Below are 9,262 nucleotides of genomic sequence, written 5' to 3'. Positions count from 1 at the left end.
TGTCAAAATAGCAAAAACACACATCTTAACAAATGATCGCGAAATATTTGAGCTGAGAGATTGGGGTATGTGTAGTGTTATACTTTTGCATGTAAAAGATTATGTCAAGCAATCTTCTAAAGGAAATCAGTCAGTTTTTAGTTAACTTTGAAGGCTGTTCACCATGATTTAAAGCAATTCTTTGATTCCTGTGTTACATTAAGTATGATTGAAACTGTACCTTTATTTTCTCATGCCTTGATAAGCAGTGTAGTCAAATCATAACATATTATGACTGCAATCAAGTGATTATAGCATGTGATTGTACTTTTTGCCTCTGTGGTGTGAGGAGTGGAAAGCGTGTCTTTTTTTGCACCACTTGGCACTAACCTTGGAGAGAGATGGTTCCCCGAAGCCCGCTCCTTCTTGTGCGTTTTGGGGCAGAGCGCCCTGTTCCTGAATAGCACTGATGGCGCGTGTTTCTGAGCACGGCGTGTAAGAGACTGCTTTCCCTTCCTGCCGTCAGCTCGCCAAGGTGCCTCCCCAGTCCCAGCAGTCCAGCTTCTCTCCACTGCCCCACGCTTTCTGGTGGCCTGGCAGACTCAGGACTATCTTTGAGTCCTTCGCAAAACCCTCCTCCACATGCCTTCTTTTGTGAAAACCCTTAGTCCTGTTTAAGAACAGGGCCTCTGGAGCCAAACGGCTCCGGTTCGGTCCTGGCTCCGGTCCTTTGCAGCTGGGCGACCTTGGGCAAGTCACCATGCCTCTGTGTTTTTCATCTTTAAAATGGGGATACTGGCTGGTGTTGTGGCTCATGCCTGTAATCCCATAACTTTGGGAGGCTGAGGTGGGAGGATTGATTGAGCCCAGGAGGTTAAGACCAGCCTGGACAACATAGGGAGAACCTCGTCTCTTTAAAAAAAAAAAAAAATACAAAAAAATTAGCCCAGCATGAGGGTGTGCGTCTGTAGTCCCAGCTATTGCGGAGGCTGAGGCGGGAGAATCTTTTGATCCCAGGAAGCCAAGATTGCAGTGAGCTGGGAGCATGCCACTGCACACCAGCCTGGGGCAACAGAAGAAGACCCTATCTCAAAAAATAATAAAAATAAAATAAGTACAGTCACTTTGGCCTGGGGCTCCTGTGGGGAGTCTGCAAACAGGACCTGCCTCATGCTGAATGCAGCACGTCTGTTGTCCTTGGGAGGCGTGCAGTTCCAGCATCTCTCATGCCTCGCACCCCCTGAGCTGCCTGGCCTTGGCCGTGCCCCCCAGCCCTGGCCCACTGGGCGTCCCCAGCACTTCATTTCTTTCCATCCTTCCCCCCTTTGCTGTGTCTGGTTCTTTTATCACTGCTCTTGTGTCTGCCTCCATGCCCTCCTCTCCTGGCTGTGACTTGAGCTCACACTGCCATGCCTCTTGCCCAGGTGACCCCCCCCCGAGAAGCTTCCCGAGCTCCGCTAATCAGCCCCCCTTTCCTCCGCCCACACAGAAACTAAGCTGCCTCGGTTCCTTCTGTGGAGGAAAGTAATGTGTTAATTGGATCCAGGGTCCCCAGCACACACTGGGCTGTTTTTACAGTTGGACAGGAAGTTGTCGTTTTATAACGTTCTCCTGTGTAAATTATAGCCGGGGGCCGGGGGACTTGGATTGTTCAGAAAGTGATCGTCCTGTTCTTAGATAGGGTGATTTTGGCTCTCTGGGTAAGTTCTAGGAATTTGCTGTATTCTCTTGATTCTAATGAACTTTGCTGTGGCTTGGGAAGGGACCTCTGCATGGAGAGAGAGAAGGAAGCGAGCGTTTCTTGAGGGTCTGGTATATGCTAGGCTCTGTGCTGGCTGCTGAATTGGACTGTTTGATTTAATCCTTGTCACACCCCTGTGAAGTGGGTCTGTTACCCTCTTTTACAGGTGGGGCCACTGAGGTTCCGGCAGGTTAAGAAGCTTGCTCCAGGTCACGTGGCTATCACTGGGAAGCCGGGTGGTGGGTATGGACAGGTCTGTGATTCCCAAACCCATCCTCAGATGCTCCCGGAGCCTCTTTGTGGGAGAGTGCGTGTGTCGTGGCGAGTACGTGGCTCTGCGTTTGGAGGAAATGTCTCTGGACCAGTCAATAGGTCTTCCTCTTTTCAATTACCTTTTCTCATGAACGTTTTTTCTTTAGCCCACACAACCTTTTAAAATCTGTTTATGATCATGACCCTGGCCTTTATCCATCTAATCCTAAAGTGATCTGGCTACTGCTGACCAGGGGTGACAGCCGGGCTGCTTTCCTTGGACTGAGAAACCTGGCTTACATGACAGCCTTGAGCCTGCCTTTGGAGCAGTCACACTCTCCAGGGATACTGTTACTATTACTGAGCGTTCTTTGCTGCAGAAGTTGATTCCTTCTGCCGTACAGTAGGCCAGGGAGGCCTGCAGGTACCTTCGGTGGGGGAAGGATTTTAGTTGCTCAGGCCAAATACCCGAGACTAGCTCCCTGCAAATTCCATGGAGCTGTCTATACTTCTGAGTATATCTTCAAGTGCTACTCCTAAATTTAAGGTTCTTCTACTTTTCATCCAGTTCACATGTAGTTAAGGGCTTGCCTGCCTTGAGCCTGCCAGGGGGCCAGGTATGAGCCTGGACCACCACCCATGGCCAGATGTGAGCCTGGACCACCACCCATGGCCAGATGTGAGCCTGGACCACCACCCATGGCCAGATGTGAGCCTGGACCACCACCCATGGCCAGATGTGAGCCTGGACCACCACCCATGGCCAGATGTGAGCCTGGACCAGCACCCACAGCCAAGGTGTGAGCCTGGATCATCCTCACAGGGCCAGGTGTGATCCTGGACCAGCACCCACGGCCAAGGTGTGAGCCTGAACCACCACCCACGGCCAAGTGTGAGCCAGGATCATCCTCCTAGGGCCAGGTGTGAGCCTAGACCACCACCCACAGCCAGCTGTGAGTCTGAACCACCACCCAGGTCCAGGTGTGAGCCAGGAGCATCCTCGCAGGGGCAGGTGTGAGCCAGGCGCGTCCTCGCAGGGCCAGGTGTGAGCCAGGATCATCCATCCAGGTCCAGGTGTGAGCCAGGAGCGTCCTCGCAGGGCCAGGTGTGAGCCAGGATCATCCATCCAGGTCCAGGTGTGAGCCAGGAGCGTCCTCGCAGGGCCAGGTGTGAACCAGGAGCATCCTCGCAGGGCCAGGTGTGAGCCAGGATCGTCCTCGCAGGGCCAGGTGTGAGCCAGGATCGTCCTCGCAGGGCCAGGTGTGAGCCAGGATCGTCCTCGCAGGGCCAGGTGTGAGCCAGGATCGTCCTCGCAGGGCCAGGTGTGAGCCAGGATCGTCCTCGCAGGGCCAGGTGTGAGCCAGGATCGTCCTCGCAGGGGCACGTGTGAGCCAGGATCGTCCTCACAGGGCCAGGTGTGAGCCAGGAGCGTCCTCGCAGGGGCAGGTGTGAGCCAGGCGCGTCCTCGCAGGGCCAGGTGTGAGCCAGGATCATCCATCCAGGTCCAGGTGTGAGCCAGGAGCGTCCTCGCAGGGCCAGGTGTGAGCCAGGATCATCCATCCAGGTCCAGGTGTGAGCCAGGAGCGTCCTCGCAGGGCCAGGTGTGAACCAGGAGCATCCTCGCAGGGCCAGGTGTGAGCCAGGATCGTCCTCACAGGGCCAGGTGTGAGCCAGGATCGTCCTCGCAGGGCCAGGTGTGAGCCAGGATCGTCCTCGCAGGGCCAGGTGTGAGCCAGGATCGTCCTCGCAGGGCCAGGTGTGAGCCAGGATCGTCCTCGCAGGGCCAGGTGTGAGCCAGGATCGTCCTCGCAGGGCCAGGTGTGAGCCAGGATCGTCCTCGCAGGGCCAGGTGTGAGCCAGGATCGTCCTCGCAGGGCCAGGTGTGAGCCAGGAGCGTCCTCGCAGGGCCAGGTGTGAGCCAGGATCGTCCTCGCAGGGGCAGGTGTGAGCCAGGATCGTCCTCGCAGGGCCAGGTGTGAGCCAGGAGCGTCCTCGCAGGGCCAGGTGTGAGCCTGGCATTGGCCCCATGCCACATGGTGCTCTTTGTCCCTTGTCAGCATTTTAAACCAAGGTGAAGAGGTCCCACTTAGCTATGTGGTATCTGTTTTATAGGAATGAAGCAGGTATTTTAACAGGTTCATCTTAGGATTCTCGTCTCCAGTGTTGCCTGTGCAGTTAACCACTCGTGCCCACCCAGCATAATTAACAGTGTGACCTACGAAAGGTGAGGCGGGGCTCACAGGAACTGACCAGGGATTCCTGTGTATGAATGTTATTGTGAAGACCCTTTACCTCATTAGTTATTTGTGATGAAAATACTCTTAAAAGGCCTGCTATAAAGCGTCAATACCGAAAGCTTCTCATGTCATTGACATTAAAAGACTTTTTGGAATTTTTTTTTTTTTTTTGAGACAGAGTCGGCTCCGTCACCCAGGCTGGAGTGCAGTGGCATGATTTCTGCTCACTGCAACTTCGGCCTCCCAGGCTCAAACCATTCTCCCACCTCAGCCTCCTGAGTCGCTGGGACTACAGGTGCATGCCACCATGCCTGGCTAATTTTTTATTTTGATAGAGACCGGGTTTTACCATGTTGCCCAGGCTGGTGAGCAGTTTGTCCACCTCAATCTCCTAAGATATTAAGAAACTATTAAAGAATGTTTTGCCACTGAACTATTGTTTTACAACATTTCATTATGAAAACTTTCATACAGAAAAGTGGAAATAGTTTTATAGTGAGTACTTGTACACTGTGTAGATTCTATAAGCAATATTTTCCTCTGCTTGTGTCATCTTTCATTTGTCCATTCCTCGATTGTATTATTATTATTATTATTATTATTATTTTGAGATAGAGTTTCACTCTTTTGCCCAGGCTGGAGTGCAATGACGTGATCTAGGCTCACTGCAACGTCCGCCTCTGGGATTCAAGCAATTCTCCTCCCTCAGCCTCCCAAGTAGCTGGGATTACAGGCATGTGCCACCATGCCTGGCTAATTTTGTATTTTTAGTGCAGATGGGGTTTCTCCATGTTGGTCAGTCTGGTTTCAGACTGCCTTGGCCTCCCAAAGTGTTGGGATTACAGACGTGAGCCGCCACGCACGGCCTTGTATTATTTTTCAGTGCACTGCAAAGTCAACGGCAGACTGAAGGACTGCCGCATCCATAGCTGCTATTATTAACTCGAGATCAATATTGATTTTCTGATTTGTTTTTTAATTTCCAGATAAGCATTCATAAACAGTGAAAAGCACAAATCATGAGTGTGCTGTGAGTTTTGGCCAGCACTTTATTTTATTCAACAGAGGACTAGGTGACCAGTGCTGTGAGTGGGCAGGTCTGTCTCCTGCCTGTCGTATTTATGTTGTATGCTGAGCACCTTCCTCACCCCGCAGGACCAGCCGGGACCAGGGAGAGGCTGTTTGAGGAACACAGTATGTGTATTCAGGCAGGAAGTTGTTAGGGTTAACATGAGTGGACCCTAGATTTCCCTGCCTGAAGGGGGTCCTATGTCAGTTTCCCATGACTGCCGTAACAGCCACAAACTAGGTGGCTTAAAACAACAGAACGTCATTCTCTCACAGTTCTGGAGGCCTGAAGCCCAAGATCAAGGTGTGCCCAGAGCTGTGCTCCCTCCAGAAGCTAGGGCAGGATTCCTCCTAGCCTCTTCTGGCTTCTGGTGGCCCCTGGCAATCCTGGACATCCCTTGCAGCTGCGTCACTCCGGTCTCTGCTTCTGTTATCACGTGTCCTCTTCCCGGCGTGTGTCTTCTGGGTGGGTGTGAACTTTGGGAGGACACTGTTCACCCCAGTACAGGCCTGAGCCTGGTTGTGGGGGCTGTGTGGACCTCTCCCACGGGTCTGTCCCCCTAAAGGGAGCACACTGCCAGTGTGCCCACCCCCAGGCCAGCAGGCAGCCCTTGGCGGAGGGTGTGCACAGAGCTTGGATGTGTGGGCCGGATGTCTTTGCCTCTCTTCTTTCCTGTCCCGGTTTCAGTTGGAAGGATGTTCAGACATGAGAACGGGAAAAGGCAGAGCGGTGTTTGTTCACGGGAGAGGACTGTCCTGCCCTCAGCTGGCCCATGGCCTTCCCTTCCAGAGCCCCAGTGGGCCCTGCCCTCAGCTGGGAGATGGGCCCTGAGTGTCATTTAGCTCGAGCACCTACCTGGTCATCCTTCTGTCCAGGCCCCAGTCGCTGTCCCTGGGAGAGGTTCCACAGCTCCCCACTCACACCTGCGCCCTTGCTTCTCCCGCTGTGTCTGTTCTTATGCTGTTCATCTGTATGGGAGCTGTCTTTTCATGGGTCTCAGGTCTGTGCCAGTATGCAGCTGGGGAGCTGTGAACCCCAGGTTTTCAACCTGCTTCCTCCCAGCCCATCGCATACTGTGGGACTGGTGGACTATTTAGAGGCCCGGGGAGTGGTGGGGAGAAGGGGCTGCAGGGCAGGAGCATCTGATGGTGGTGGCCAGGAGGAAGGTGGCCTTGGGGTGGGAAGGGTGGGAATTGTCCACTGTGGGGGGCGGCTGAGGAAGCCGAGGGGTCTGGGCCTGTAGGGGAAGTGGGGGAGGAGAGAGGAAAGGACAAAGATGAAGGTGGAAAGGGGGAGGTGACAGTGGCCTCTCAATACGCGGAGGGCCTTGAGAACAGGAGGGCTGTGCACTAGAGGATGCTCTGGGGCAGAACTGAGGCATTTCCAGAAGGTGGCTTTGGAGCCAGCATCCTTGCTGGTATTTAAGAAATGCCAAGTATATGCCCTCTGGGAAGTTGTGCTGTGGGCTGGGTGTCACTGCCAGTTCCCTCCAGTCTCTGGTTCCCTCCAGACTCAGTGGGGATTTCCACACTGACCTTGTGATGTCTCTAGTGGCCTCAGGGCCCCTGGACAGCATCCTGAGCTGCAGCCTGCCTGAAAGGAGGCCCCTGAAGGTGTCAGGTTGTCAGATCGAGGCCCACATGGACGTCATTCCTTACTGGGCTTGGTGATGCTCTGCCAGCTAACTTGAGGGCAAAGGGGTGCTGGCAGGTTGATGAGCAGCTCTGTGGGATCTGAGCTGCTGCTGTTTGTGGGCTGCCTGCCGTGGGCTAGGCGCAGTGTGGAGCGTGGACGCCCGTTCTTTTACTCTGTTGACGCAACAACCCATTGAACCAGAGTTTGTCTCCGTTTTACGGAGAAAGAAACTGAAGCTCCTTGATGAAGTGAAGCCATGTCCTAAAGCCACCAGCACTTAGCATGTGGCGGGCACCTGGCAAGCATGCGTGGGATGAGCATGGACTTACAGCAGAACCGAGACCCAGACGGCAGGAAAGAGAAGCTGTGTGTGTGTTGGGGGAGGATGTGGATCGCTGCTGGCTCAGTGCCGGTTGTAAGAGGAAGCAACTGCAGATGTTTCTTACTGCTGCTATAACAGATTATGACATATTTAGTGGTGGAAAACAGCACACGTCATTCTCTTTGAGGTCAGAAGTCCTTAAATGCATCCACAAAGCTGTGTTCTTTCTAGAGGGTGCAGGGAGAATCCATTTCATTCCCTTTTCTAGCATCCAGAAGCCACCTGCAGTCCTTGGCTTGTGGGTCCATCCTTCATCCTGAAAGGCGGCAGTGGATGGAGCATCTTCCCACCTCTCTGTCCCTCTGTACCATCATCATGTTGACCCCTGACTTTACTGCTTCCTCTTACAAGGATGCCTGTGATTACATTGAACCCCCCTGGATAGTCCAAGGCACCCTCACCTCAATGCCATTAATGTAATCACACCAGCAAAGTTCCTTTTGCCGTATAAGGATATTCATAGGTTCTGGGTGTTGGGACATGGACATTTTGGGCGACCCATGATTCAGTTTCCCTCACATTGTTAGAAAGGATCTTGGAGTAAGTACATGACCCCGAGTGGATGCCTCTCCTGGCCAGGTGTCCCCTTGTGTATGTTATCCTTAAATCTTCCCAGCAATCTTCCAAAGTAGTTTTCGGGATTCAGTTTTACAGATAGGGAAACTAAGGCACAGAGAGACTTTTGGTGGCTCTATAGGCAGTACAGGGCAAAATGGAAAACGAACCTGGCCTCTTATGCCTCTGAGCCCTGAATTCTGCCCTCTGCCCACGTGAGCATGGTCTGTGAGCAAACCTTCCTGGGGACAGGTTCGGGGGATTCGAAGGGACGGACATCCCTGGAGGGACTGTGCCCCCTGTGTGAGGGTTTGCAGTCTTACACCTTTGCCAAACCCTTTCTGGGTTTTGTCCCTCACAGGAGATCCAGGTCTTTGTATGGAGCCTGTAGGTTCTAAGACGGAGCCTTGGGTAGTTTTTATTTCTTAGGCTCTCTGGAGTTCTCCCAAATCCCCATTGCTAATCAGTAGCTGAAAGTGGATGCTATTGTTTTTCTGATTGGTGGTCTCTTTACTTGCTTAGTGAAAACAGCAAAAATTTAGAATGTTTATAGAGTTGAACATGAAAACCAGAATTGTATATCTAAGGAAAACATGGTGTGACTGGCCCGGGATCCAAAATATTTGCACCGCCTGTCGTCTTTGTTAACTCTGTCAGTTCTCTTTTTCTTTCCTTCTCTCTGTTTCTTTCAGTTTGGGTTTTTCTTTTTGAAGAGGGAATCAAAGGGAAATTATTTTCATTTTCTTCACAGTGAGTTCCCAGGCTTCCCCGCAGCCTTTGCTTTACTTGCTGTGCCCAGTTCCGTGAGAAGAAGTCGTTACATTTCTTCTTCCGAAAGCAATGATTGGTGCTACTGCCCCGGTGGAGAAGGCTTGAGCAGCCTCCAACCAGCAGCTGTTGCCGCCTACAAGCCTCCGCCTCCACTAGGAAGCCATTTATTTGTGGGGCCTAGGTAGGGGCAGGAGGTTCCTTTCAAGAAAACAACAGGTTGCTTAATGCTGGTCTCCTTGTTGCTGACCAAAAGGAATGTTAAAGCCAGATCATTATCTTATAGTTATAATGTGTGTGAGAGTCCTGCTTAAAAAGAGGACAAAGACTTATGACACAAATATGCTTGGGTCCCTTTTAATGTGGGAAGCACATTCCATATAAAGGCAGCCTCCCATTCCTGTCTGTCTTTGCAGAGACTTTGAGAAGAAGCAGTGCACTCATCGAGCGTTCTTTTGATCACTTGCTAGGTGTGTTTGGTGGTTGTTTTAGTGCTCATCTTTGGCCTCGGCATTAGAGACTAGTTTTTTAAAATGAAGTTTCTTTGGGTGTCCCAAGATTCTTTTAAATCCAAAGACCATTTAGGTTCCAGCTTCCTTGAGCCTCGGTTTCTTCCTCTGTGAAGTGGAGATAATGGCAAACAT

At 52.1% G+C, this 9,262-nt stretch overlaps 1 long non-coding RNA gene across 2 annotated transcripts; it reads left to right on the top strand.

The window, feature by feature from the left end:
• The first annotated feature begins 3,042 nt into the window (after positions 1 to 3,042).
• LOC126932628 (uncharacterized) lies at positions 3,043 to 6,438 on the top strand. 2 transcript variants are annotated; one of them, XR_007718247.1, is made up of 3 exons: positions 3,043 to 3,108; positions 3,202 to 3,325; positions 3,636 to 6,438. It is a non-coding gene; the product is annotated as an uncharacterized LOC126932628 (long non-coding RNA). The 2 variants fall into 2 exon arrangements; XR_007718246.1 differs by having other exon boundaries at positions 3,171 to 3,325.
• Positions 6,439 to 9,262: the final 2,824 nt, after the last annotated feature.

This window comes from Macaca thibetana, chromosome 12, assembly GCF_024542745.1.
Source record: "Macaca thibetana thibetana isolate TM-01 chromosome 12, ASM2454274v1, whole genome shotgun sequence".
NCBI lineage: Eukaryota > Metazoa > Chordata > Mammalia > Primates > Cercopithecidae > Macaca > Macaca thibetana.
Note: the sequence above shows the minus strand (reverse complement) of the source record. Positions and strands in the feature narration are given on the sequence as shown.